Below are 27,536 nucleotides of genomic sequence, written 5' to 3'. Positions count from 1 at the left end.
AGTAACACTAATAGTTCTTGAATAAGTAGTTTGACCATAGTTTGACCAGATTTAACAAAAATAAAAAAAAGTGAAATTTGAGCATAACTTTTTTTCCTTTTAGAATTGGAGGATTCTAAAAATTTGCAAACAGGCCGTAGGCGATTTCCATCGGATGAGGATTTTCGTTCCGGACATTTTGATATATTATACGTTTTTTTCCGACACCGTATGCAAAAGTTATAGCCGTTTTACATTTTCCCTACATTTTTTGCAAAACATGTCCAAATTTAAGTTTTTAAACTTTCCTAACTAGTAGATGTAGTAATATAACTACCTCTCCAAGGATTTTATTTTTTGAAGTTTTTATCATTTTCTTTTGATTTTTTCAAAACAAAAAAGGCGATCCACCGGGGGGTAGAGTTTGAAAATGGGACCTTTAGTCCCGGTTTGAGACACAAACCGGGACTAAAGGGCATCGCACCCTTTAGTCTCAGTTCGTGTCTCAAACCGGGACTAAAGGGCTCAGGTGAACCGGGACTAAAGCCTTAGCCGCACGAACCGAGAACAGTGCTCACATTAGTCCCGGTTCGTGACTGAACCGGGACTAATGTGAATATTGCCCCGTGACCATAGCCCTGTTTTCTACTAGTGGTGTGATGATGTTGTTGTTCATGGAGTTGCTCCCGACGAAACTGGGCAACGGGAAATCATGTACTGTCTTGTCAGGATTTTCCTTCGTCCAGTTGATGATAACTGGAACCAAGTTAGTAGCGAAATCATTTCTGCAGGCAGTTACAGCTGCATTGACTGCCTGCTGTAACAACTCATAATTGTCCTCGGCTGCTTTTTTCGCGTCCTCAGCTGCTTTTTTCTCGACCGCAAGCTTCACCTTCGCGTCGATGTCCACCTGAATAAACTTCTTTTTCTGCTTCTTGGCCTCCGGGCCCTCGTTGTAAAACACCTTCCACGTGGCGCCGTCTCTAGCACCATGCACACGACCATATTGCGGCTGCTGGCCCAAAGGGAGTCCCTTAAGTTCGTTCAAGGCCCGGTTGAGAGGGGTATCCCACTTGGGCCTCATCGGAGAAGTAGGGCTTTCGGCTGCAAGCTAGTGTTGCTTATCCAGTAGTCTAATCAATTTCCTTGTGATCTGGTCCGTGTAAAAAACCTTTTTCTCCTTGTCCCATTTGTAGCGGGACCTGATGAAGTCACGCTCCAAGGGGTTGGTGAACTTCGTGAAAGGGGTCTGGGAGACCCGCGGCTTCATGTTCCGCGTCCTCCTTATCCCATATGGGCCTTTTACCGAGGTAGCCACGGCTTCCGAGGCGATGCTTCCCCATGTTCCTTTGCTGAAGGCTCTTGAATTTCGCAGCCTTAGCCTTGGCGTCCTCGGTACCGCAAGTGTCCTTGAACTTTTCGAACTCCTCTTCCATAAGTGTCGGATTTTCCTCTAGAATCTTGGACAGGGGTTCCTCAGCCTCAATAGCTCGTTTCACCCTCCCTTTCCAGGAGGCCAAATCATTTCTGAACATGCCCATGGCGTGATTGTTAATCTTTTTCATCTTCGGATCATCCCACGGTTGTTCTATGTTATCATCCTAGTCGGGGAACTTGAATCTCTTGTGCAACTTCGTTAGGAGCAACTGCGTCAAATGTTCTTTACTCCTTAAGTCATCATCGTTGATGCTCGCGCATTCCCGCAGGATGCATCCTACTTGGTTCCCATAGCACTTGCGAGGTTGTTCCGGCTCTAACGGCTCAAACTTGCCAGGTGCCATCTTTGTGATCACAAGTCGTCCAATCCCTAGTTTGTTAGGTTTTTGTATCCTCTGCTGCTTATGCTTCCTCTTTTCGGTACCGGCATCGGTGCCGGTACCTTCCCCGCCGGTATCTTCCCCACCGGTACCTTCCCCACCGGTCTCGGCGCCGCCATCGGTGCCGGCGTTGTCGGTGTCGATGTCGCCGTCAGTACCATCATCGAGGCGGACCTGCAAACCTTGCTTAGCAGTCAAAAAGTCGAGGTAGTCTTGTTCACTCTGATAATCCATCTCGTATGCATCTTGGTCAGAAGGCCCAGTTTCTTCGTTGTTCGACATGTTTCCTATGATGAAGTGTCCTCATTTATTTCTAAAAGTATGAACAAATGAGAAATGACATAAAAAAGAAATCTATGTGCCAGCACTCGATATGCCAACTATGTAGCACAAATCATGCCTTTATTCATGGGAAATTTCAGCATGACCTTTGCTAAAAAAATGGACATATCGAGCGACTGAAATTCACCGGAACGGAAATGAATCAACATTCCAGCGTAACATAGGCCACTCGGATCATTTACCAAAACATGACATGTCCAAAACATGACATATCCACATATCACATGTCCAGTTCAAATTTGCATATAAATTCACCTAATTTTGAAACCTATCTAAATTCATAACTAAATAGATAACCTAATTAACATAACTAAAACCTAAGTAAATTGACCGAAGAACCCTAGCTAGCAGAGAGAGAGAGAGAAGGGGATGGTTTACAGAGGGTGCAGGGGCGAGGAGGCAGGCCCGACGACGACCGAGGTTGGGATGGGAGGAAGCACAGGAGGGAGGCGAGGCCGACGGGTCGGGGGCGAGCGTGGCGGGGTCGGGGGCGAGCGCGCCTGGGTCGGGCGCGGCGGGGTCGGGGGCGAGCGCGCCGGGGTCGGGGGTGAGCGCGCCTGGGTCGGGCGCGGCGGTGCGACGGGGCCGGGGAAGAGAGTGGGGATTTGGGGGAAAAGAGGCGGGATGAAGCAGGGAGAGTGACAATTTTGGGTTAAGTGGACGTAGCAGTAGCGCGTTTACACGAAGCGTGTTACTACTATTACGGGCAGCTATAGCGGTTTTCTATAGAAACCGCTACTACTACCTTGACTAGCTGTAGCTCTTTTTCAGTAAAGCGCTACTGCTATAACCAGTTTCCCTTTTTCTTTTCCTCAGTGCTGAACGAAGGGAAGGAGATATATATTGCATCATTTGACGGTAAAATATGTATGCAAAATAGGAACATATATATTACATCATTGGACCCTTGCATAATAATGGCTAAGTGTGTATACAAAATAGGAACATATATATATTACATCATTGGACCCATGCATAATAATGGCTAAGTGTGTATACAAAATAGGAACATATATATATATATTGCATCATTTGACCGATTCCTCAGCGCTGACGTTTTCGTTTTTGAGTCAGCTTCTTTCCCTTCTTGTTCGTCGAAGAATAATTGAGCCCCTCATTGTGACTTTGCCTTTTCCATGGAGTACAATTTTTCTTTGGTAATGTAGTATTGATTCTTCTTTTGATGTATACTTCATCATCATCGTCATCTTCCCTCATTGGGTTGCCGTACTGATCATAGTCTTCCTCATTGGTGACTCCATCCATTCCAATGATGTTTCTTTTGCCTTTCCTCACGACAATACGACTGGGATTGCATGGGTCGGTTATGAAGAAGCATTGTGTCACGTGCTTAGCGTGTACCCATGGCTCGTTTTTTGCGATAGCGTTCACGGTAGCGCTCTTGGCATCGGGTATAGTCATGGTAGTGAAAATCCGGCTTTCTCTTTCGACATTCTTAGCCCATCTGACATGGAACATCGTCGTGTTGTGCAGTCCAGAGTAGTCAAGCTCCCAGATCTCCTCGACCCTTCCATAAAATCGTTCAGTTGCGCCGTTGTCGCTGCCGGTCATGCATTCCATCGTCACCCCTAAGTTCTGATCATCACTGTCCATATCTTTGGCCTCCGTGTAGAACGTGTATCCGTTGATATCATATGCCTGATAGGTTACGAGGTTGGGCGAGGGGCCGTGTGCTAAGGCGTATATGAGCAATCCGTCCTTAGAGCCCTCCTCCGGGGGATTAGCAATAATATGCTCTTTGAACCAATGCAGGAAAGTGGAGTTGTGCTCTCTAGTAACTTCGGCGTCCGTCCTGCATAACCCCCGGTCACGATACTTCTTTGAAATAATTTCTTTGTGTAGTGCCACGAAAGGATCTACCGCGTCTAGGTGTTGTGGCACTACCAAGTTTGCTCTGTCAAAGTCGCTGCGTCGATCTGAGTATGCCACGTGCAGTTCCCTGCGACCGTTGCAGTGACCTTCTCCTTCGAGCCTCCCATCATGCTTGTTAACGGGCAAACCAACACTAACACCAGGCGGCTGGTCTGCGCCATATAGAAAATTCTCACAGAAAGAGATGCACTCTTGTGTCAAATAGCCCTGGACGATGCTTCCATCCGGACGGGACATGTTACGAACGAATCCTTTGATGATCCCATTCATCCTCTCAAACGGCATCATGTTGTGCAGGAATGACGGCCCCAGGTCTATTATGTCATCCACAATATGGACACACAGATGCACCATCACGTCAAAGAACGCGGGCGGGAAGTACATCTCAAGCTCATTCAGTATCACAATGATCTCTTCCTGTAGCCTCCGGAGCTGCTTCACACTGATCGACTATCGAGAGATGATGTCGAAAAAGTTGCAGAGACCAATAAGCGTGTCACGAACTTGCTTGTCCATTATCCCTCTAAGGGCAACAGGTAGTATCTACGTCATCATCACATGACAGTCATGAGACTTCATCCCGCTGAACCTTTTCTTGTCCATGTCTAGATATCTACTTATCTTGCCACAGTAACCGGAACTAACTTTGATTCCGGTAAGGCACTTAAAGAATTGATTGATCTCAGCCTGACTTAAGGTGAAGCAAGAAGGGGGGCAATAATCCTCATTCTTTATTTTCTTGCCTTCTTCTCCCGTGCCTCTATCTCCGTCTCTCTCTCGTCTGACATTTTACGGGGCGACATGTGTAGATCTTCCCTGATTTTCAAATCTTGCAAGTCTTTTCTTGCCTTCGGCCCATCCTTGGTCTTATCCGGCATGTTCATCAGTGTTGCGAGCAAGCTCTCAAGGACATTCTTACAGATATGCATTCGATCAAGGCAATGAGGTGTATCGAGTTTGTGCCAGTACTTCAAGTCCCAGAACACAGACCTCATCTTCCATACCTTCAGCAGCGGCTCTGGCGCCTTTCTCATCGTCTTTCCCGGCGCGGGGCACTCCTTCCAGGTTTTCAACAGCTCATCGATTTTGGCACCGCTCCGCTAACGTGGAGGTCCTCGATGCTCAGTGTGACCATTGAATAGATCTCCACGGTTTCTCCACGGGTCGTCCTGTTCGAGCCATCTTCGATGCCCCATGTACACGATTTTCCCAGACCCGCCATCTTTCCTTGACGTTAGCTGCTGAGACGTCGTACATCCATGCACCGCGTGCATCCGCAATATCCATGGCACACCTGGCCTGCCACATATCCGTAACCGAGATAGTCGTGCACTGTCGTGATCAGTGCGGCTCTCATGTTGAAATACTCGCCTTTGCTGGCGTCCCATGTCTTGGCCGGTGTTTTCCATAACGTGTCTAACTCCTCCTGAAGTAGCCCCAGATACAAATTAATATTATTTCCTGGTTGTTTCGGCCCTTGAATAAGCATGCTCATGTGAATGTACATCGATTTCATGCACAACCAGGGGGGAGGTTGTACATCCATACAAACACGGGCCATGTGCTATGGTTGGTGCTCTGGTTGCCAAACGGATTCATGCCATCGGTACACGCACCAAGCACGATGTTCCTTGCATCACATTCAAAATACTGATAGAAGCTGTTCAACGCTCTCCACTGGCTTCCATCCTTGACGTGTCTCAGCTTCGGATCATCTCCATCGTCGGGCTTCTTCCTCTCCGCGTGCCAGCGCATTATCTTTGCTTCCTTGGGATCTACAAAATACCTCTGGAGATGAGGAGTGATCGGTAAGTACCATACCACTTTCTGGGGACATTTCTTCCCGGCCTTCTTGTATCGAGAAGCATTGCACACCGGACAACTTGTTTTTTCCGCGTGCTCCTTCCAATAAATTATGCAATCATTGATGCATGCATGGTATCTAACGTGTGGCAGATCAAGAGGCACACGATCTTCTTGGCCTCATCAACACTACTAGGACATAGATTACCCTCGGGAAGAACATCCTTTAGGTACTTGAGATGCTCATCGAGGCTAGTGTCGGTCCATTTGTTTTTATCCTTCGTCTTCAGGAGTTGGGGGGTGAAGCTCAAGCGGGTCACCTCAGGATTGCAACCATCATACAATGGAGTGTTCGAGTCTACCACCAGTTGCTCCAGCTTAGCCTCCTCTCTAGAAGCAGCTCTCTCAGTACTCGTCTCCTTGCGAAGCAATGCTTGAACATGAGGGTCCCGCACGATTGAACCTAGTACCGACGAACTCTGCTGCGTGGAGTCCATGTCGTTCTCTCCGCCGCCATGTCCAACCCCTTCTCCGCCGCCATGTCCGGCCTCTTCCCCACCACCATTATCGATCATCTCTTCGTCTTGCCCCGTGTCATCATTGCCTGCCCCGTCGGCATCCTCAACATCGTCATCCTCATCTTCAATTATCCACCGAGTATAGCCATCCATGAAACCAGTCATGAGCAGGTGCGCTTCGACACGACCATCATCATGGGGGTCAAGCCAAACTATTCCTTTGCATTTTTGACATGGACATAAAACCTCTGTCAGGTTATTTTCCTTCATGTCCTGCACCGCCGACCGCAACCACCTGTCCACCATCGTTCCACTGACCATCGTTAACTCTGCACGGTAATAATAAACAAATTATTATAAAAATGCGTGCATTCATCAAAGTCATACAAAAATTCGACATGACCTTCCTTAAAAATAGGACATATATAGATCTAGAGTTGGCCCGGAATTCACTGAAGCAGAAATAAATCGACATTTCGGCAAAACATAGGCAACTCAAAAGCACAATTTGGCGTCAACTCATGCCACACACACAATTTCCGTAAACATATCACACACACATAAACATATTTCCATTTTGCAAAAGCATGAAATATTAATCACACCTCTATCTCGAGATCGAGCACACGGTGGAGATGATGATGTAGGGAGGTCAAAAGTGCACAAAGCTCTTCTTGACAAAGAAAGATCTAGTTATGGGGCAAATAGGTCACTAGCTAGCTAATTTGGGAGGAGACAACTTCAACTAGTGGAGGGGGGAGGAAAAAGAGAAAGGAGATGAATTAATGGAGGTGGTGTAGTTATAGCTAGGAGTAATGAAGAGAGAGAAAGGTAGGTAGAAGAGGGAGAGTAATGGGGGAGAAGTATTGAGGAAGAAGAAGAGTGAGAGAGGGAGGATGTGGGAGGTAGGGGAAAGGGAGGAGAGGAGATGGGGAGGGGGAGGTGGAAAAAGGTGGTGGGTGTTGCGTCTTAGCAGTAGCGCGGGAGCAAAAGCGCGCTGCTGCTAAGAGCGTAGAAGCAGCGCGCTTTCCTGTCACGCGCTACTGCTAAACGGGCCAACCCTGTGCACAATTTCAAAATTAGCAGCAACGAAGTGACAAAAAAGCGCGCTACTACTATGGAATTAGCAGCAGCGCGCTTCCTGACGCCGCGCTACTGGTAAACTTATGTCGTTGTGTACTGTCGGTGGATTTTTGTAGTAGCACGGTTTAAGCATCATGCGCTACTGCTAAGTTTGCACCAGTAACGAGCTTTCCATAGCCGCGCTGCTACTATTTAGCAGCAGCGCCTCTTTTTATGCCGCGCTGCTGGTAAGATTCTGTGTATAAGGTTTTCCCTAGTAGTGATTCTCCTACACAATCAGATCGTAGAAGCTTTATTTTCTTGTTACGATGATTTTCAACTTCACTCTAAAATTCTTTGAACTTTTCAAACATTTCAGACTTATGTTTCATTAAGTAGATATACCCATATCTGGTTAAATCATCTGTGAAGGTGAGAAAATAACGATATCCGCCATGAGCCTCAATATTCATTGGACGACATACATCTTTATATATGATTTCCAAAAAATCTGTTGCTCTCTCCATAGTTCCGGAGAACGGCGTTTTAGTCATCTTGCCCATGAGGCACAGTTCGCAAGTACCAAGTGATTCATAATCAATTGGTTCCAAAAGTCCATCAGTATGGAGTTTCTTCATGCGTTTTACACCGATATGACCTAAACGGCAGTGCCACAAATAATGTTGCACTATATTATCAACTCTGCATCTTTTGGCTTCAATATTATGAATATGTGTATCACTACTATCGAGATTCAACAAAAATAGACCACTCTTCAAGGGTGCATGACCATAAAAGATATTACTCATATAAATAGAACAACCATTATTCTCTGATTTAAATGAATAACCGTCTCGCATCAAACAAGATCCAGATATAATGTTCATGCTCAACGCTGGCACCAAATAACGATTATTTAGGTCTAATACTAATCCCGAAGGTAGATGTAAAGGTAGCATGCCGACCGCGATCACATCGACTTTGGAACCATTTCCCACACGCATCATCACCTCGTCCTTAGCCAATCTTCTCTTAATCTGTAGCCCTTGTTTCGAGTTGCAAATATTAGCAACAGAACCAGTATCAAATACCCAGGTGCTACTGCGAGCATTAGTAAGGTACACATCAATAACATGTATATCACATATACCTTTGTTCACTTTGCCATCCTTCTTATCCGCCAAATACTTGGGGCAGTTCCGCTTCTAGTGACCAGTCTGCTTGCAGTAGAAGCACTCAGTCTGAGGCTTAGGTCCGGACTTGGGTTTCTTCTCCTGAGCAGCAACCTGCTTGCTGTTCTTCTTGAAGTTCCCCTTCTTCTTCCCTTTGCCCGTTTTCTTGAAACTGGTGTTCTTATTGACCATCAACACTTGATGCTCCTTCTTGATTTCTACCTCCACAGCCTTTAGCATTGCGAAGAGCTCGGGAATCGTCTTATCCGTCCCTTGCATATTGTAGTTCATCATGAAGCTCTAGTAGCTTGGTGGCGGTGATTGAAGAATTTTGTCAATGATGCTATCATCCGGAAGATTAACTCCCAGTTGAATCAAGTGATTGCAGTACACAGACATCTTGAGTATATGCTCACTTACAGAACTATTCTCCTCCATCTTGAAGCTGTAGAACTTATTGGAGACTTCATATCTCTCAATCCGGGCATTTTCTTGAAATATTAACTTCAACTCTTGGAACATCTCATATGCTCCATGACGTTCAAAATGTCGTTTGAAGTCTCGGTTCTAAGCCGCAAAGCATGGCACATTGAACTATCAAGTATTCATCTGCTTTGCTCTACCAGATGTTCTTAACATCGTCAGCTGCATCTGCAGTAGGCCTGGCACCCAGCGGTGCTTCCAGGACGTAATTCTTCTGTGTAGCAATGAGGATAATCCTCAAGTTACGGACCCAGTTTGTGTAATTGCTACCATCATCTTTCAACTTTGCTTTCTCAAGGAACGCATTAAAATTCAACAGAACAACAGCATGGTCCATCTATCTACAATCAACATAGACAAGAAAGATACTATCAGGTACTAAGTTCATGATAAATTTAAGTTCAATTAATCATATTACTTAAGAACTCCCAATTAGATAGACATCCCTCTAATCCTCTAAGTGATCACATGATCCAGATCAACTAAACCATGTCCGATCATCACGTGAGATGGTGTAGTTTCAATGGTGAACATCACTATGTTGATCATATCTACTATATGATTCACGCTCGACCTTTCAGTCTCTGTGTTCCGAGGCCATATCTGTTATAAGCTAGGTTCATCATGTTTAACCTGAGTACTCCGTGTGTGCAACTGCTTTGCACCCGTTGTATTTGAACGTAGAGCCTATGACACCCGATCATCACGTGGTGTCTCAGCACGAAGAACTTTCGCAACGGTGCATACTCAGCGAGAACACTTTATACTTTGATAATTTAGTGAGGGATCATCTTATAATGCTACCATCATTCAAAGCAAGATAAGATGCATAAAAGATAAACATCACATGCAATCAATATAAAGTGATATGATATGGCCATCATCATCTTGTGCTTGTGATCTCCATCTCCGAAGCACCGTCATGATCACCATCGTCACCGGCGTGACACCTTGATCTCCATCGTAGCACCGTTGTCGTCTCGCCAATATTATGCTTCTACAACTATTGCTACCGCTTAGTGATAAAGTAAAGCATTACAGGGCGATTGCATTGCATACAATAAAATGACAACCATATGGCTCTTGCCAGTTGCCGATAACTTGGTTACAAAACATGATCATCTCATACAATAAAATTCAGCATCATGTCTTGACCATATCACATCACAACATGCCCTGCAAAATAAGTTAGACGTCCTCTACTTTGTTGTTGCAAATTTTACGTGGCTGTTACGGGCTTAGCAAGAACCGTTCTTACCTACACATCAAAACAACAATGATAGTTTGTCAAGTTGGTGAAGTTTTAACCTTCGCAAGGACCGGGCGAAGCCACACTCGGTTCAACTAAAGTTGGAGAAACTGACACCCGCCAGCCACCTGTGTGCAAAGCACGTCGGTAGAACCAGTCTCGCATAAGCGTACGCGTAATGTCGGTCTGGGCCGCTTCATCCAACAATACCGCCAAACCAAAGTATGACATGCCGGTAAGCAGTATGACTTATATCGCCCACAACTCACTTGTGTTCTACTCGTGCATATGACATCTACGCATAAAACCTGGCTCTGATGCCACTGTTGGTGAACGAAGTAATTTCAAAAAATTCCTACGCACACGCAACATCATGGTGATGCATAGCAATGAGAGGGGAGAGTGTTGTCCACGTACCCTTGTAGAATGAAAGCGGAAGCGTTAGCACAACGCGGTTGATGTAGTCGTACGTCTTCATGATCCGACCGATCAAGTACCGAATGCATGACACCTCCGAGTTCAGCACACGTTCAGCCTGATGACGTCCCTCGAACTTCGATCCAGCCGAGTGTTGAGGGAGAGTTTCATCAGCACGACGGCGTGGTGACAATGATGATGTTCTACCGATGCAGGGCTTCGCCTAAGCACCGCTACAATATTATCGAGGTGGACTATGGTGGAGGGGGGCACCGCACACGGCTAAAAGATCAAACGATCAATTGTTGTGTCTCTAGGGTGCCCCCCTGCCCCCGTATATAAAGGAGCAATGGGGGAGGTGCGGCCGGCCTAGAGGGGGCGCGCCAGGAGGAGTCCTACTCCTATCGGGAGTAGGACTCCCTCCCTTTTCCTTGTTGGTCTAGGAGAGGAGGGGGAAAGAGGAGGGAGAGAGGAAGGAAAAGGGGGGCGCCGCCCCCCTCTCCTTGTCCTGTTCGGACTACGGGGAGGGGTGCGCGGCCCTGCCCTAGCCGCCTCTCCTCTTATCCACAAGGCCCACTATGGCCCATTAAGCTCCCGGGGGGTTCCGGTAACCTCCCGGTACTCCGGTAAAATCCCGATTTCACCCGGAACACTTCCGATATCCAAACATAGGCTTCCAATATATCAATATTCATGTCTCGACCATTTCGAGGCTCCTCGTCATGTCTGTGATCACATCCGGGAATCTGAACAACCTTTGGTACATCAAAACATATAAACTCATGATATAACTGTCATCGAAACATTATGCGTGCGGACCCTACGGGTTCGAGAACTATGTAGACATGACCGAGACACGTCTTCGGTCAATAACCAATAGCGGAACCTGGATTCTCATATTGGATCCCACATATTCTACGAAGATCTTTATCGGTCAGACCACATAACAACATACGTTGTTCCCTTTGTCATCGGTATGTTACATGCCCGAGATTCGATCGTCGGTATCTCAATACCTAGTTCAATCTCGTTACCGGCAAGTCTCTTTACTCGTTTCGTAAAACATCATCTCGCAACTAACTCATTAGTTGCAATGCCTGCAAGGCTTAAGTGATGTGCATTACCGAGAGGGCCCAGAAATACCTCTCCGACAATCAGAGTGACAAATCCTAATCTTGAAATACGCCAACCCAACAAGTACCTTCGGAGACACCTGTAGAGCACCTTTATAATCACCCAGTTACGTTGTGATGTTTGGTAGCACACAAAGTGTTCCTCTGGTAAACGGGAGTTGCATAATCTTATAGTCATAGGAACATGTATAAGTCATGAAGAAAGCAATAGCAACATACTAAACGATCGAGTGCTAAGCTAACGGAATGTGTAAAGTCAATCGCATCATTCTCCTAATGATGTGATCTCATTAATCAAATGACAACTCTTTGTCTATGGTTAGGAAACATAACTATCTTCTATCTATGAGCTCTTCAAGTAGAGGCATACTAGTGACACTCTGTTTGTCTATGTATTCACATATGTATCATGTTCCCGGTTAATATAATTCTAGCATGAATAATAAACATTTATCATGATATAAGGAAATAAATAATAACTTTATTATTACCTCTAGGGCATATTTCCTTCAAAAACTTATGATGAAATTTCAATTTCAATCAGTTGTAGTTCCATGATCCCATATCATCACATAGCCTAAACCATGTCAATGCCTTTCCCTTAAAAGATAAAGGGAAGACCTTCTTCTTGATAACATCTTCGGGCATACTTGCAAGCTTAAATAATCCACAAACTTCATCCACATAGATTAGGTGCAAATCGGGATGTAATGTTCCATCACCTATGAAAGGATTAGCTAGCAGTTTCTCTATCACACCCAAAGGAATTTCAAAGTGAACATTTTCAGTAGGTTCAGTAGGTTGAGGAGCAACTCTTTTCTCCACTGGTCGGGGTTAAGATACCCTGAACAAGTCCCTCAAAGGACTGTGTTCCATAGTAACAAGTGACAGTAAATTTCAGCACACTATATAAATTTTTCCTTACCAAATTCCACTTACCAAAGACGCTTCACTCCCCGACAACGGCGCCAGAAAAGAGTCTTAATGACCCACAAGTATAGGGGATCTATCGTAGTCCTTTCGATAAGTAAGAGTGTCGAACCCAACAAGGAGCAGAAGGAAATGACAAGCGGTTTTCAGTAAGGTATTCTCTGCAAGCACTAAAATTATTGATAACAGATAGTTTTGTGATAAGGTAATTTGTAACGGGTAACGAGTAATGAAAGTAAATAAGGTGCAGCAAGATGGCCCATTCCTTTTTATAGCAAAGGACAAGCCTGGACAAACTCTTATATAGTAACAAGATGGCCCATAGTAACAAGCGCTCCCGAGGACACATGGGAATTATCGTCAAGCTAGTTTTCATCACGCTCATATGATTCGCGTTCGTTACTTTGATAATATGGTATGTGGGTAGACCGGTGCTTGGGTACTGCTGTTTCTTGGACAAGCATCCCACTTATGATTAACCCCTATTGCAAGCATCCGCAACTACAAAAGAAGTATTAAGGTAAACCTAACCATAGCATGAAACATTTGGATCCAAATCAGCCCCTTATGAAGCAACTCATAAACTAGGGTTTAAGCTTCTGTCACTCTAGCAACCCATCATCTACTTATTACTTCCCAATGCCTTCCTCTAGGCCCAAATAATGGTGAAGTGTCATGTAGTCGACGTTCACATAACACCACTAGAGGAAAGACAACATACATCTCATCAAAATATCGAACGAATACCAAATTCACATGACTACTTATAGCAAGACTTCTCCCATGTCCTCAGGAACAAACGTAACTACTCACAAATCATATTCATGTTCATAATCAGTGGGGTATTAATATGCATTAAGGATCTGAACATATGATCTTTAACCAAATAAACCAACTCGCATCAACTACAAGGAGTAATCAACACTACTAGCAACCCACAGGTACCAATCTGAGGTTTTGGGACAAAGATTGGATACAAGAGATGAATTAGGGTTTGAGAGGAGATGGTGCTGGTGAAGATGTTGATGGAGATTGACCCCCTCCTGGTGAGAGGATCGTTGGTGATGACGATGGCGATGATTTCCCCCTCCCGGAGGGATGTTTCAGCGGCAGAACAGCTCCGTCGGAGCCCTAGATTGGTTCCGCCAAGGCTCCTCCTTGTGGCGGCGGTGTTTCTTCCCGAAAGCTTGCATATGATTTTTTTTCCAGGGTAAAATACTTCATATAGCTAAAGATGGGCACCGGAGGCCTGCTAGGGGGCCCACGAGGCAGGGGGCGCGCCTAGGGGTAGGGCGCGCCCCCCACCCTCGTGGCCAGGGTGTGGGCCCCCTCTGGTTGATTCTTTCTCTAGTATTGTTTATATATACCAAAACGTGCCTCCGTGAAGTTTCAGGACTTTTGGAGTTGTGCAGAATAGGTCTCTAATATTTGCTCATTTTCCAGCCTAGAATTCCAGCTGCCGACATTCTCCCTCTTCATGTAAACATTGTAAAATAAGAGAGAATAGGCATAAGTATTGTGACATAATGTGTAATAACATCTCATAATGCAATAAATATCGATATAAAAGCATGATGCAAAATGGACGTATCAACACCATTTGTGTGCAACCCCATAGAGAGGTCATAGTTTTGATCTTTGTGCCCGAAGGGCTGTTTTGAGAGTGCCTCCCGAAAGGCTGTTCAAGTGACGGTCCGAGTTCTGTGAGTCCTCCTGAAGGGCTGTCCGAGTGATCATCCGTGTTTTGAGAGTGCTTCCCGAAGGGCTGTCCACAACACTGTCCGAGGGACTGTCTGACCGCCTCCCGAAGGACTGTCCATGGGGCAGATGAGGGAGTACATCCTCACGGTTGGGAGGTTGTAAATCCTAGCTGCGGGGATCTACACCACCGATCATCATCGACTCTACTTCTGCTGCGCTATGAGTCAGTAACGAAAAAGATCAAACCTTGTATGTAGTCTCCATAGTGGTCCTAGGCTGGTGCGTAGGTCAGAAATTTTTGTTTTCTGATGTGTTACCCTACAGTGGCATCATGATTCATGCTATGCGTAGATGCAGGTTGCGATCTAGAATACATAAAGATGTATGGGTGTTGCACAAAATAATTAGGTAGTGGATGAGTTCTATTACTGAAAATTATTTGTGCGGGTAGCAAATGAAATCTGTTACCTGATGTTCATGTTGCTACCCTTGAATTTGCATAAATCCTGATCTTGACGGCATGGTGGAATCTCACAAAGTTCTGGCAATCCACGATCCTTTCATGCTGCTCTTGAGTATGCTGACTGACAGATCAACGAAGTGCTAATAGTTCTTTGGGTTCCACCATAGTTAAAGAAACACTACTAGGAAAAGGCCTACTAGTGGCGCACCAGTTTTGCCTACTAATGGCGCACTACTGGTGCGCCACTAGTACCACGCCACTAGTATTTTTTACTAATGGCGCACCAGTGGTGCGCCATTAGTATCTGGTATACTAATGGCGCACCACTGGTGCGCCATTAGTATCTGGTATACTAATGGCGCACCACTGGTGCACCATTAGTATAGGCCACGGTGCGCCATTAGTATAGGCCACTGGTACGCCATTAGTATAGACCACGGTGCGCCATTAGTATTTTTGAATTTTGAAGGTGGGAAAATAGTAGTGGCGCACCGTCTAACCCCCACCGTGCGCCATTGCTATTTTTTTCCCATTTTTTGCTCGTTTTTTTGCTTGTTTTTTTGCACGATATTATTTCAAATTTTGTTGCCGGAGAGGAGTTCACCGGAGAGGAGGAGGAGGAGGAGGTGACCGGAGAGGCGCTCGCCTACATCGCCGGAGAGGAGGAGGTCGCCGGAGAGGAGTTCACCGGAGCATCGGAGAGGAGGAAGGAGAAACCATGAGGGGATGGGAGGAGAGGAGGTAGGAGGAGCTCACCGGAGAGGAGGGAGGAGGAGCTGACCGGAGATGAGGGAGGAGGAGCTCACCGGAGAGGAGGGAGGAGGAGCTCACCGGAGAGGAGGGAGGAGAAACCGTGAGGGGAGGGGAGGGGAGGAGAGGAGGGAGGAGGAGGTTGCCGGAGAGGAGGAGGAGGAGGTCGCCGGAGAGGAGGAGGAGTTCGCCGGAGAGGAGGAGGAGGTCGCCGGAGAAGAGGAGGGTAGTATGGTGGAGGAGAGAAGGGAAGATGGAGTGGAGGAGAGGAGGAGATGGAGTGGAGGAGAGGTGGAGTGGAGGAGAAGAATGAAGAGGTAAGGAGGAGAGGACACGCCCAACCATATATACGGCATAGTAATGGCGCACCGTGGGCAGGTGCGCCATTACTAATTTTTATTTATTTTTTTGATTTATTTTCAATTTTGAAGGCGGGAAGATACTAATGGCGCACCATGGGCAGGTGCGCCATTAGTAACTTTTTTTTTATTTTTTTGATTTATTTTGAATTTTGAAGGCAGGAAGATAGTAATGGCGCACCATGGGGCAGGTGCGCCATTAGTAAGTTTGAATTTTTTGAATTTTTTTGCCTCTCCAGATCTTAAAAGCCCCGTATCTTTTTTCTATTAGGTTTTTGAGGATTTTGAAAATGTTTAACGAGGGTTCCCCCGTTAAATTCAGATGTAACTCTTCGAGTAGATGATTTTTCATATAAAAAACTTTTTCATCCGAGTTCGTATGCAAAAGTTATGCCCATTTTTACAAATTCTCGAGAGATTTTGCAAAAAAATTTGAAAATTCATGTTTGTAAATTTTGCTAACAACTAGACCACATATCACATGGGAATCTTATTTTCTATTATTTTTTTGACATTTCTATCATTTTCTTTTATTTTTTTGAAACTGAAAAGGCGGTCAGGGGGGTGCATTCGGGGGAATGTTTGGGCCAAATTACTAATGGCGCACCGTGGGATGGTGCGCCATTACTAGTTCAACTAGTAATGGCGCACCACTCCCACCGTGCGCCATTAGTAGTTTAAAAAATAAAAATAAAAAAAATTTGAAACATAATTACTAATGGCGCATCGTGGGAGTGGTGCGCCATTACTAGTTGAACTAGTAAGTAATGGCGCACCATCCCACGGTGCGCCATTAGTAGTTTTGAAAAAATTAAAAAAAAATTACTAATGGCGCACCGTGGGTGTGGTGCGCCATTAGTATTTGCACGCTAATGGTGCACCAACACATGGTGCGCCATTAGTATTTAGTAATGGCGCACCACATGTCAGTGCGCCATTAGTGTCCATATTGGCTATAGCTGTTTTTGTAGTAGTGAAAGATGGATGTTTCGCAGACGAAAGGGCAATGCAGATATGATCTGCATGGGGTCATGCGTATGACAAAGATTATTATGGGGTTCGAGATTTTACTATCTCGTGCTTCATACACCCCGCAAAGTTAATCTAGCGACTTGAATTATCATACTTGATGATGGACGTTGGTAGCTTCGGTTTGTTTCGAAACCTTAGAAGCCATGAAAAACAAGTTTTTGCATGAACCGATTAGAGGCATCTAACTTGGTTTTGCAGGAGGGTTTGCATGTGCATGTGATGTGGTATAGCAGTGCTCATAATAATTTGATTATGTATGAGATGACTATATGATGTAAATTGATTAACATGAACTGCATGTCATGATTCGGCAAGATGGCTGGATCCATATGATTGTCACTTTAATGACCTGCATGTCAACCTTAAGTAATGCACTTATTTATATTAGCTATATAGATAGCAATATTATCTGGTGCATCGACAAGGTTGTGGCAATCTTCGCGAAGGTGAACACCGATGCAAATGCCGAAGACGAAGAAATGAAAGACTGCTCCATCAGAAAGGGCTATACCATATCATGCTATTATGAATTGCCTGAGATGTTTATCCCTTATGATGCACCCTTCTTGATTGTGCGGTAGTCGCTTTTTATTAGGGCGATCTCTCACACAAATATCAAGTAGTTAGTGTTCTCCAATGTGTAGCACCATCACAGCACCAAACTTTTTGGGGTGCACCATGTCCACATGGGTACGAACGATTAGAGAAGTGTGAGGCGGGTGAGGTCAGACCTCGTAGCAAGCTCACTTGGTTGTCTTGATGTCCTGGCTTGATCGTCCTGAGCTCGGAACATGCCCATCAAAAGATGAACAGCAGTCACATAAAGATGTCATCGGCATGTTTGCCCACCAATTGAAATTCTCGTCATCAGTGATGTCCACATGAATGGCGTTGAATTTAAATGAGGATCTTGTATCACTCAAAATCTATTATGAGAGATATTGATTTGAGTGGGAGCGCACTGTTGAATTAACATGTTTAATTCTCAGTGCAATTAATTTTGAACATCATCTAGGTGTGATTAGCATAATAGTTGTAGTATAATGGCTCACCTTCCCTATTGAAATTGAATAGTTGTTAAATATCTGGTTAAAACTTTACGATTGGTAATGTAATGTGAGGATTGTCCTCAAGAGTGCCGAGAAGGACTTTGTCCTATCGCATGCTTTCGGTATCCTCCCGCAAATGCTATGCATGATGTGACTCTCGTCCTTCGATCCAAAAGCTAGAATTCTGTTACACTCAAGTGCAAAATGTTTTCTTCCATGAGACCCGAACTTCGAAAGTTTGGGATAGTTATGTGATATTCATGGAAGTGAATATCATTTTCAGATAAAAACAAAGCAATGTTTGTTTGCAAAGGATTAGTAAAGTGTTTACTGGGCATTTGATTGTTAGAGAGGGATCCAGAAGAACGCCTGTCATGTGATGATGGTGAATAAAACAACCACTTAAAGAGAAAGGGAATGTCCAAAAGAGTGTTAGTGAAACTTTCACGCCAAGGAAGTCCGGGGCTAATGCCACTCTTAAGTTGGGTGCTTCTTCTGAGGGTAGGAGAAATACTAAAAGTTAAACTATTAGAAGTATAAAGGCAGAAAGAAAGGAGACTGGAATATCCAGCTCATGTATGAATGTCATAGAAGTTTTTGATGTATAGGAGGCTAGTCAAAGATATAGTTCTTGGGAATTATGGTTAAACATGTTAATGACTAATTCTTGGGTATTGTGAGTTAATCACAAAGATACCCGCTCGATTGCATTCTATTGCGAATCGATGTAAGAACTACTATGGCCTAAAAGACTAGCCAGGAATGAGGTTTTGATACGTGCTGGGAACATAGTAAAAGTTACTATACCTTCCATTGTTGTATTACCTATGTATTTTCTTTCATAATTCATTTTAGAGCTTTACACACTCTAGCCCTTTGCATAAGGTGTCTTGCAAGAAGGTTGTTCATAAGAGAACTTTTGATGTTCAGTATTATGAATAAACATAAGGTCCATACTTTCATTATGAATGAGATGTATGTTATGGATAATGATATTAATATATCACCTATGTGTTTACTTTCATAATTCATTTTAGAGTTTCATACACTCTAGACCATTGCACAATGTTTATTGCAAAAGGGTTGTTCATAAAAGAACAATTGTTGTTCAGTATGGATAAGTATATTTTTCTCCCTCGAACTCTTCCGATAGTATAGAATTCGTCCCTCAACTCTGAAACCACTAAAACTCAGTCCCTCAACTATTTAAACCGGATACTGTTCGTCCCTCACAACGCTTAAAGTGGTTTTGATATGACATGGACCCGGTTTTGACTAAAATCGTCCATGTAACTTGGTTTTGACCGCCATGTCACCTAAGTGACTTCATCAGTTTCTGCAAACAAATAGAAATCAAAGACAGAGGAGCACAAATCTGGTGGTCAGTTCCATGAATTGAACAAAAAGTATATTTATTATGCACTAAAATTATTTGGCTAGCGCCCCAAACAAGGAAGCCAAAATTTGAATCAGCAAGGCGAGTTGTTGCACGGATCCAGAAATAAAAATGCTTGGGAAGAGCTGAATTCTGAATCAGGAAAACACCAGAAATCACAGCCACATCGAAGAGCCAGGCTTGCTGCTTGAACAGGGCACCAATTGAGGAGAGCGACAGCGATGTTTTGCAATATTGGGACAAATCAAGAACAAGAACATGGCAAAATTCAACCAGAGGGAAAAGTCTGAAATGGGCAAGAAGCGCTGTCAGTGTCCGCATCTGCACACAACAGGACCGAGAAAATCTGCCTGTGGTCAAGAAGCAAGGTCCCGCCGGCCATGGCTGGGAGGGAGGGACGGAATCAGGCCACAGAAAAGCAGTCCACGTGGACGGTTTTAGTTAAAACCGGGTCTACATCATACCAAAACAACTTTAAGCACCACGAGGGATGAAAAGTATCCGGTTTAAAGAGTTGAGGGACTGGGTTTCAGTGGTTTCGGAGTTGAGGGACGAATTCTATACTATCGAAAGAGTTCAAGAACGAAAAATATACTTATCCATGTTCAGTATTATGAATAACATGAAGGGCCATGCTTCCATCCAAGATGGAACATATGTTATGAATATTGATGGTAAAATGACACATCCATAACACTGACGCTAAATGTCCCAAGACTATGAGAATACCACACATGTGTGGCACTGCATTTGGTCACATTAGAGAAACCCGCATGGAAAAATTCCATTATGATGGATTTTGAAGTCATTTGATTTTGAATCATCTGACAATGCAACTTTCCTCCAAAAAGTGAAGTGACTGAAATACCGTTCACATGCCATAAGGAACGAGCAACAAACTTATTGGTGATCATACATTTTGATGTGTGTAGTTCAGTAAATTTTGTTGCAAGTAGTGGATTTATCTATCTTCGGAAATGACTCAAGTAGATATATGGATATTTTCTTTGTGAGACGTAAGTCTAGATCTTTTGAAATCATTCAAAAGGTTTTCAAAATGAAGAGGAAATTATTGTAACAAGAAAATTATGTTTTTGCAATTAGATTGCAGAAAGGAATATTTGAGTTACGAGTTTAGTGAATGTCTGATGATTTGTGAAAGGGGTTTCAGAACTTACACCTCCCGGAACACCACTGCAAGTGGAAAATCCGTGAAGATGTAATTGAACCATTTATGACATGGTAAGATCAAAGATGACATAAATCAATTTGCCATTATCCCTTTTAATAGTAATGATTTAGAGACTGCGGCTTCTACACTGAAAAGAGCTCCATCGGGTCTGTTGAAATGACGCCATGGTATGGTACGCCCAACCATGTTATATTTTTTCTTAAACATTTGGAATATGGTGCGTGTGTAAACGGTTACAGACCTATTCCAAATCAGACAAGTTCTACTTTGTAGGTTATCCCTAGTAATTGGGTATTCCCCCACCACTATACCGAGGCAAAGGTTTTTGCCACAAAACGGTATGCTTTTAAAGAGAATACTTCTTGCAAAAAGGTGAGTGGGAGGAAAGTGCAACTCGACGAGATAACAAGTGTCTTCATCATCATGTCAAAGTAAAGGAACCTTGGAAGTAATTCCAGAGTTTCCTACTGCGACTGATGCAGAAGCCTCTATATGAGATGTATGGACTTCGTTCGAACTTGCAGCTGAACAACATAGGAAACGCTCGTGCAAACCTCTCAGGTGCGCAAACGAGATATTGTTGTTAGACAACAGTATAACTACGATACACAAGGAAGCGTTGATGGGCCCTCGCTCCAGAATTGGCTAAATGCCAATATAATTCGAGATAGTTTCTAGAAATGATTCAAGATTAAATCTTGATAAACCCTCTGAAATACTTAGAGTCTAATGGATTGAAATGGGAATATAACTGTTACGGATAAAAATGGTTTATTCATTAAGCTTGACTTGTTGCAATAACAAGTTCAAGGAGTTGACTACAATGAGATTGTCTCACCATAGCAATGCTTAAAGTCAGTTCGGGTTGCACTAGCAATTAATACATATTTCAAACGTGAGATATGAAACATGGATGACAAAAGAATTTCCATGGAATGGAAATACAACCTAGGACTTGTATGTGATACAATCCAAAGTATTTTTTCAGTCCAGAGGATGCTAGTAAGTATGCAAACTTCAGAGTTCCAACCATGGACAGAAGAGAGCAAAATGGAGTTGGAATCTTCGTTTTTGATGGAATGGTCAAAGGGGTTTCACTTCATCAATGGGTAACGAAGATGCTTGTGGTTTCAAGAAAGTAAGTGGGAGAATAATAATATCTATCTATTATATAATTAAGACAGAAGCAAAATAAGACACCACGTTCTTCCACATCAAGTAAAATAATAATTCCAAAATTTGCACTGTCAGCAGTAGAGAATTCGGCTGTCAGCAGCGAGACGGTAGCCCCTCCCTCCTAGCCCCTCTCCCTCCCGGCCATCGCCGGTGGCCACTCTGGCCCCGGCGCACACCCACTCTGCAGCCCTCAACCACCTCCCTCTCGGTCGTCGCCGGTGCCCACTCCGGTCCCGGTATGCACCATCTGCCTCAGTCCAAAATCTCACTCCGACCACCATCCTCGATCATGTCACTCGCAGATCTCAACTTTGATCGCGGCCAGGATTTTGCAGCGGAGGTTTGGCATAAGTGGGGAGTCCCTATCAAGAGGAATTCCTTCTGGTTGCCGAATTCACTCGTTCCCGCATCAGACTCACTGAAGATTCGGTTAGCACTATTCTCCTATCATGTTTTGGAGGAAGAGCCTCGTTATTTAAAGTCAAGCTGCTACAGAATTGGTCTTTCAAATTCTCTGTTTCATCCAAGGAAGTGGGATTCTCCATTATTAAGGGAGGTAACATCAATCTGCCTCTCCTCAATGTCAATTTTCTTCTTTGGGGGAATGGGGGTCCAAATTCATGTTGGGAACTAGATCAATATGTTCAAGAGAAAGAGGATGAATGGACTCACGTTTTCAGTCACCACCCAAGGAAATCTTACATGCAAGCTCTTTGGTCACCCACCATCTATGCCCCGCAGATCTCATCTGTTCCTGGATCGGTTGCTGTTCATCCAAATACAAATGGGGCGCCATCATCGGGGAATCATTACACTAGTTCCGGCCGTAGTGGTCATTATGATCACTCAATGGGGGCATTCAATGGGGCGGGAACACCGCCTATTCAAACTAAAGAGGCCTACTGTGTTCGCTGCCTCGAGTCCGGTCATTCTCGGCCCACTTGCAATAACGGAATCAAATGCCATGCTTGCAAGAAGGAGGGCCATATAGCAAAAGATTGCTTCTCCAAAGCCCAGCCCACCTTACCGACCAGGCCCAACCCGGCCAGAGTCTAATCTGACTGCCCACCCCAATCGTTTCCCATTCCTAGGCAAGCCGCCACTGTTCTCGCGGATGGGATGGCAAGGACAGTAAATCTGCTGACCGGTCAGGGCAATCCCGTTAATCACCTCACCACACCTTCCCGAGTTGGCAGTGTCATTTACTCTACCTCTCCATATTCTGCTTCTCAGCGTCTCCAAGCTACGGCCCTACTCACCTCTGACACTAGCCATCGCTCGCCGTCGGCAATCCCTACTTCCACCTTGCAGTCCAACATCGCTCCATCCATAGCCACATTCCCTTTTAATCCCACTCCCTTCCTCCCTCCGAACCACCATAGCATTCAGATTGCTGGCCATCCGGCCAGGGTGCGGGTTTTGTCAGCTTCGCCGCCGCCACTTCATGAGGAATGGGCGATTGTGCCGATGCCAAACCTACCAGTGCAGTTCAACACCGTGCGCGAGGTACTTTCTGACTTCTTCACAGATAGGAGATTGGGGTTTTCAGAGATTGCCCCTTGCCCTTTCGGTCAGGCCTATGTTAAGATGAACATCACTTTTGATCGGGATGATCTGGTCTCCAATAGCCCACATTTGTTCACTGATGTGCATGTCATCTTTGAACGACATGATAGAGGATTAAACTGGAGAAAATTGGCGTTGAATAGAGAAGTTTGGATTCTTTTATGCGGTTTTCCTCTTGATAGGAGGAACATTTAGGAGATTAACAATGCAGTTAGCATGTTTGGTAAGTTTGTCAGTTGGGACAGAGTTAGGAGCACTAGAGCCAGTCAAATGGTCAAAGTTAAGGTGGAGGAGATGAGAGATATTCTGGCGAGTATTGTCTTTGGGGATGGGGATAAGGAGGATTCACTCACGTGCCCGGTTGTCATTCTTCAACAGCAGGTGCTAGGTGTGGAGCCACATGATGAGGATCCAATTCAACCCAATGGCAATCCACATCCAATGCCTGTTCAAGAGAACTTTCATCCTAATCAGCATAACCATTTCCTTGGACCCCTTCAACAGCATGAGTAGCAAGGACCTAATCTGAACCTGAATCTGGCTCTGAATAATGCTGAAGATATGGATGCAGATGCAGATGCAGAGCAAGAACAAGAGTTACCTGGTTGGGGCCACTGGGCTATGCCAGAACCTATGATTGACCAGGAACTTCATCCTGGAGAATTTATGGAACTCAATGATCTTATGGCACCCATGGAAGAAGATGTTCAGCCTGTAAATGACAACATTGATCACAGCAGCCTCACCCTATCTATGGGTCAATCTAACAACAGTGCCAATTCTGGTGCTTCAGCTAATGGGCCTTTGGCTCCCCTTCTTCTAGATTTAAACTTGGCAGATGGGCCTATTCCTGCTATGGAACCTGCCCACCCCCCACAGTTGATTGCTATTCCCCCAACTACCAAGGCGGCCTATTTTGGATATGAGCTTGGATTTGTTACTGTGGCAGCCCAATAACAATGTGGTTGATAGACAGGAGGACCCCATGCAGATGGAGTTGCTGGCACACTTGCCCCCCTCTACCAGTGCTGCTCCATTACTGGTATCTGCTTCTGTAGCTCAGAGGACTGAAACAGAACATCTGATGAAGGAAACTCTGCCACTGGATCAACCTGTGCTCAATAACCCCACAGATCTTAATAGTATGAATGATGCAACCTCTAATGATAACTGTTCAGACTTGTCTGCTCCTCCTGGTTTCCCTATTCCTGCTTTCCGCAATCAACACAATATTATCACTACACGTCTTGTGCAATTAGATGTGCCAGATGTTGATCCTGTGCTGGCTTCTAAGGAAGCTGACCAAACTAAGCTGACAGAGCTCCTAGGGCAGGAGGGAGCTGAGACCTGGAAGGAATATTTTGCTCCTGTGCAGAATGACAAGACCATCATTCAGGTACCTATTGATTGGGTCAATTTCTTATCAGTTACTTTCCTCACACCTAACAAATTTGAGTGGGCCAAGAAGTTTGTGAATTCTTATGTCTGGGAGATAATCACACAAGGGTCTAGTGGTCTCAGTACTTTACCTTTTTGCTGTCCCTAAGAGCTGCCCAATTACTGAAACTTTTGTTTCCAATGCCACTGTGACTGAACAGGGTGGGGAAGAGCAGGAATTTACCTCTCCTTTCATCTCATCTTCCAAAGTGACAGCAGCAACATCTTCCTCAAGGGCTCCTAACAAGAAGAGGAAGGACAAAGTTCCAATGGTGGAGTCTGAGGTAAGGAGAAGTTGCAGACTACAAAAATTGGCAAATGGTTATAAAAAGAACATCTGCACAGATAGAAAATGTTTGGCATGTCATGCTTTACCTCCACCAATCCCTGCAAAGATAGCTAAAAACCTTAATACTGCGTTTTGCAAGGTGCCTGCTAGTGATACTTCTGAGGATCTGCTCTCCAAGAAGCACAAGAAGAGCAGGAGCGCTGCTACCAAGGTGGGGCCCAAGACTGGACTGGACTCAACAAGCTCCCAATAGCTGAAGAAGTCAATCCTCAGTAGTGGTCTCTTAGCTAGTTGTGTTATGGCCTCTAAGGTGGCATTTTGTTCTTATGTTCAGACTCTTTGAGCCCTCCCTGTTTTAAGTACTTGTCAGATTGTAAGAACAGAGTTTATCTGGTGGGCACTGTGGTACTATTGGTATCTTGATCAGTGTAATAGTGATGCTATGAGATTGTTATGCTTCTATATGCCAGACTCTATTATCCTCAGTTCAGTTGCACCATGGGTTACTTTTCTTGGTCCACAGTTTCACCAAGATCTGAATAGTTTCATCTGCTTTCTCCACTGGCATATGTATTCTCACTGTACACATTATTGGGCTCTGAACATAACATATGGCTAGAGATTGGACTATATTGAACTGGAATATCAGAGGAATCAATGATCCAGATAAAAAACTGAAGAATCCCAGTGCTCAATTGTCTGCCTTCAGGAAACTAAGAGAGAACAATTTGACAGCTCTTATCTTAAAAATTTCTGTCCTAGGAGGATAAATAAATTTGCTTTTCTCCCATCTATTGGTGCATCTGGGGGCCTTTTGGTTGCCTGGAATGAACAAGTTTTTCAGGGACAAATCTTTCATTCTAATGATTACTCTCTTTCCATTAACTTCACATCTAATCACAATGGAGATTCCTGGATTCTATCCTATATTTATGGTCCGTGCCAACAACCAGAAAGAAGCAATTTTATTGACTGGTTCAAGAATTTTCAAATTCAGGATGATGTCAATTGGATGGTGCTTGGGGATTTTAATTACATCAGATACCCACACAACAGAAGCAGAGAGGGAGGCAGCATCTCTGACATGTTTGCTTTCAATGAAGCCATTAGCAACCAAGCGCTTATTGAAATACCTGTGAAAGGCAGGAACTTCACCTGGAGTAACATGCAGGAGGCTCCTCTTCTGGAGAAATTGGACTGGTGTTTCACCTCTGAGACCTGGACTTTGCACTTCCCAGCTACCTTTGCACATCCCCTGGCTAAAACAACTTCAGACCATGTTCCTATTATGATTAAGATTGGTACTTCTATACCTAGAGCTAACATCTTCAGATTTGAAAATTACTAGCTGGAGCACCCAGATTTTCAAGATATAGTGCAAAACATTTGGTGCCAGGATGTGGGACACATGGATAGTGCTAGAACTATTGCCACTAAATTTAAGAGGTTGAGGAAAGGATTAAAAAGTTGGGCCAGAAACATCTCCAACCTCAAAAAAATCATTGAAGACACCAACTTTTTAATCCTCTGCTATGATTACTTTGAAGATGTGAGAGACCTAACTTTGATTGAGCACAATAGCAGAGAGGTCCTCAAATTGCACTTGGAAAAGTTGTTGAAACATCAGAGACTTTACTGGAAACAAAGAGCAACTATCAGGAAAATTAAGGTTGGAGAAGCTAATACTAAGTATTTTCAAGCAAAGGCCACAATCAAATTCAGGAACAACTGTATTGCCATGCTCAGAGCACCATGATCACCATGCAAAAGCTGCTATTTTATACAGAGCATTTAAGGACAGACTGGGTACTAAGGCTCCTTCTCAAAACCCTTTACAGCTTCAACACTTGCTAGTACAGCATCAATATCTGCAGGATTTGGAAGCCCCTTTTGAGAAGAATGAAATTGATGACGTAGTTCAAAACATGCCAGCTGATAAAGCACCTGGACAAGATGGTTTTAACCCTTCTTTTTTAAAAGCTTGGTGGGGGAGCATTAAAGAGGATTTCTATAAGTTGCTTGCAGATTTTCACAGTGGTACAATTAATATTCAGAGTATTAACTACTCCTTCATTAAATTGATACCAAAGAAAGACTCTGCCTCCTTACCAGCAGAATTCAGACATATTTCACTCCTCAACTGCACACTCAAGATAATCACCAAACTCCTGGCCAACAGACTTCAGAAAGTGATTTTTGGTATGGTCCACAAAAACCAATATGGCTTCCTTAATAACAGGTGTATTCAGGATTGTTGAGCTTGGACGTATGAGTACATCTATCAATGCCACCAATCCAAACAAGAGATAATACTTTTGAAACTTGACT

The 27,536-nt window shown here is 44.2% G+C and overlaps 1 pseudogene; it reads left to right on the top strand.

Moving 5' to 3' along the window:
* Positions 1-22,205: 22,205 nt before the first annotated feature.
* LOC147986893 (uncharacterized) lies at positions 22,206-24,439 on the top strand (annotated as a pseudogene).
* Positions 24,440-27,536: the final 3,097 nt, after the last annotated feature.

The sequence above is a fragment of the Triticum urartu genome, chromosome 2A (genome assembly GCF_056163025.1).
Source record: "Triticum urartu cultivar PI428250 chromosome 2A, HENAU_Tu73, whole genome shotgun sequence".
NCBI lineage: Eukaryota > Viridiplantae > Streptophyta > Magnoliopsida > Poales > Poaceae > Triticum > Triticum urartu.
This window is presented reverse-complemented; position numbering and strand designations above follow the sequence as displayed.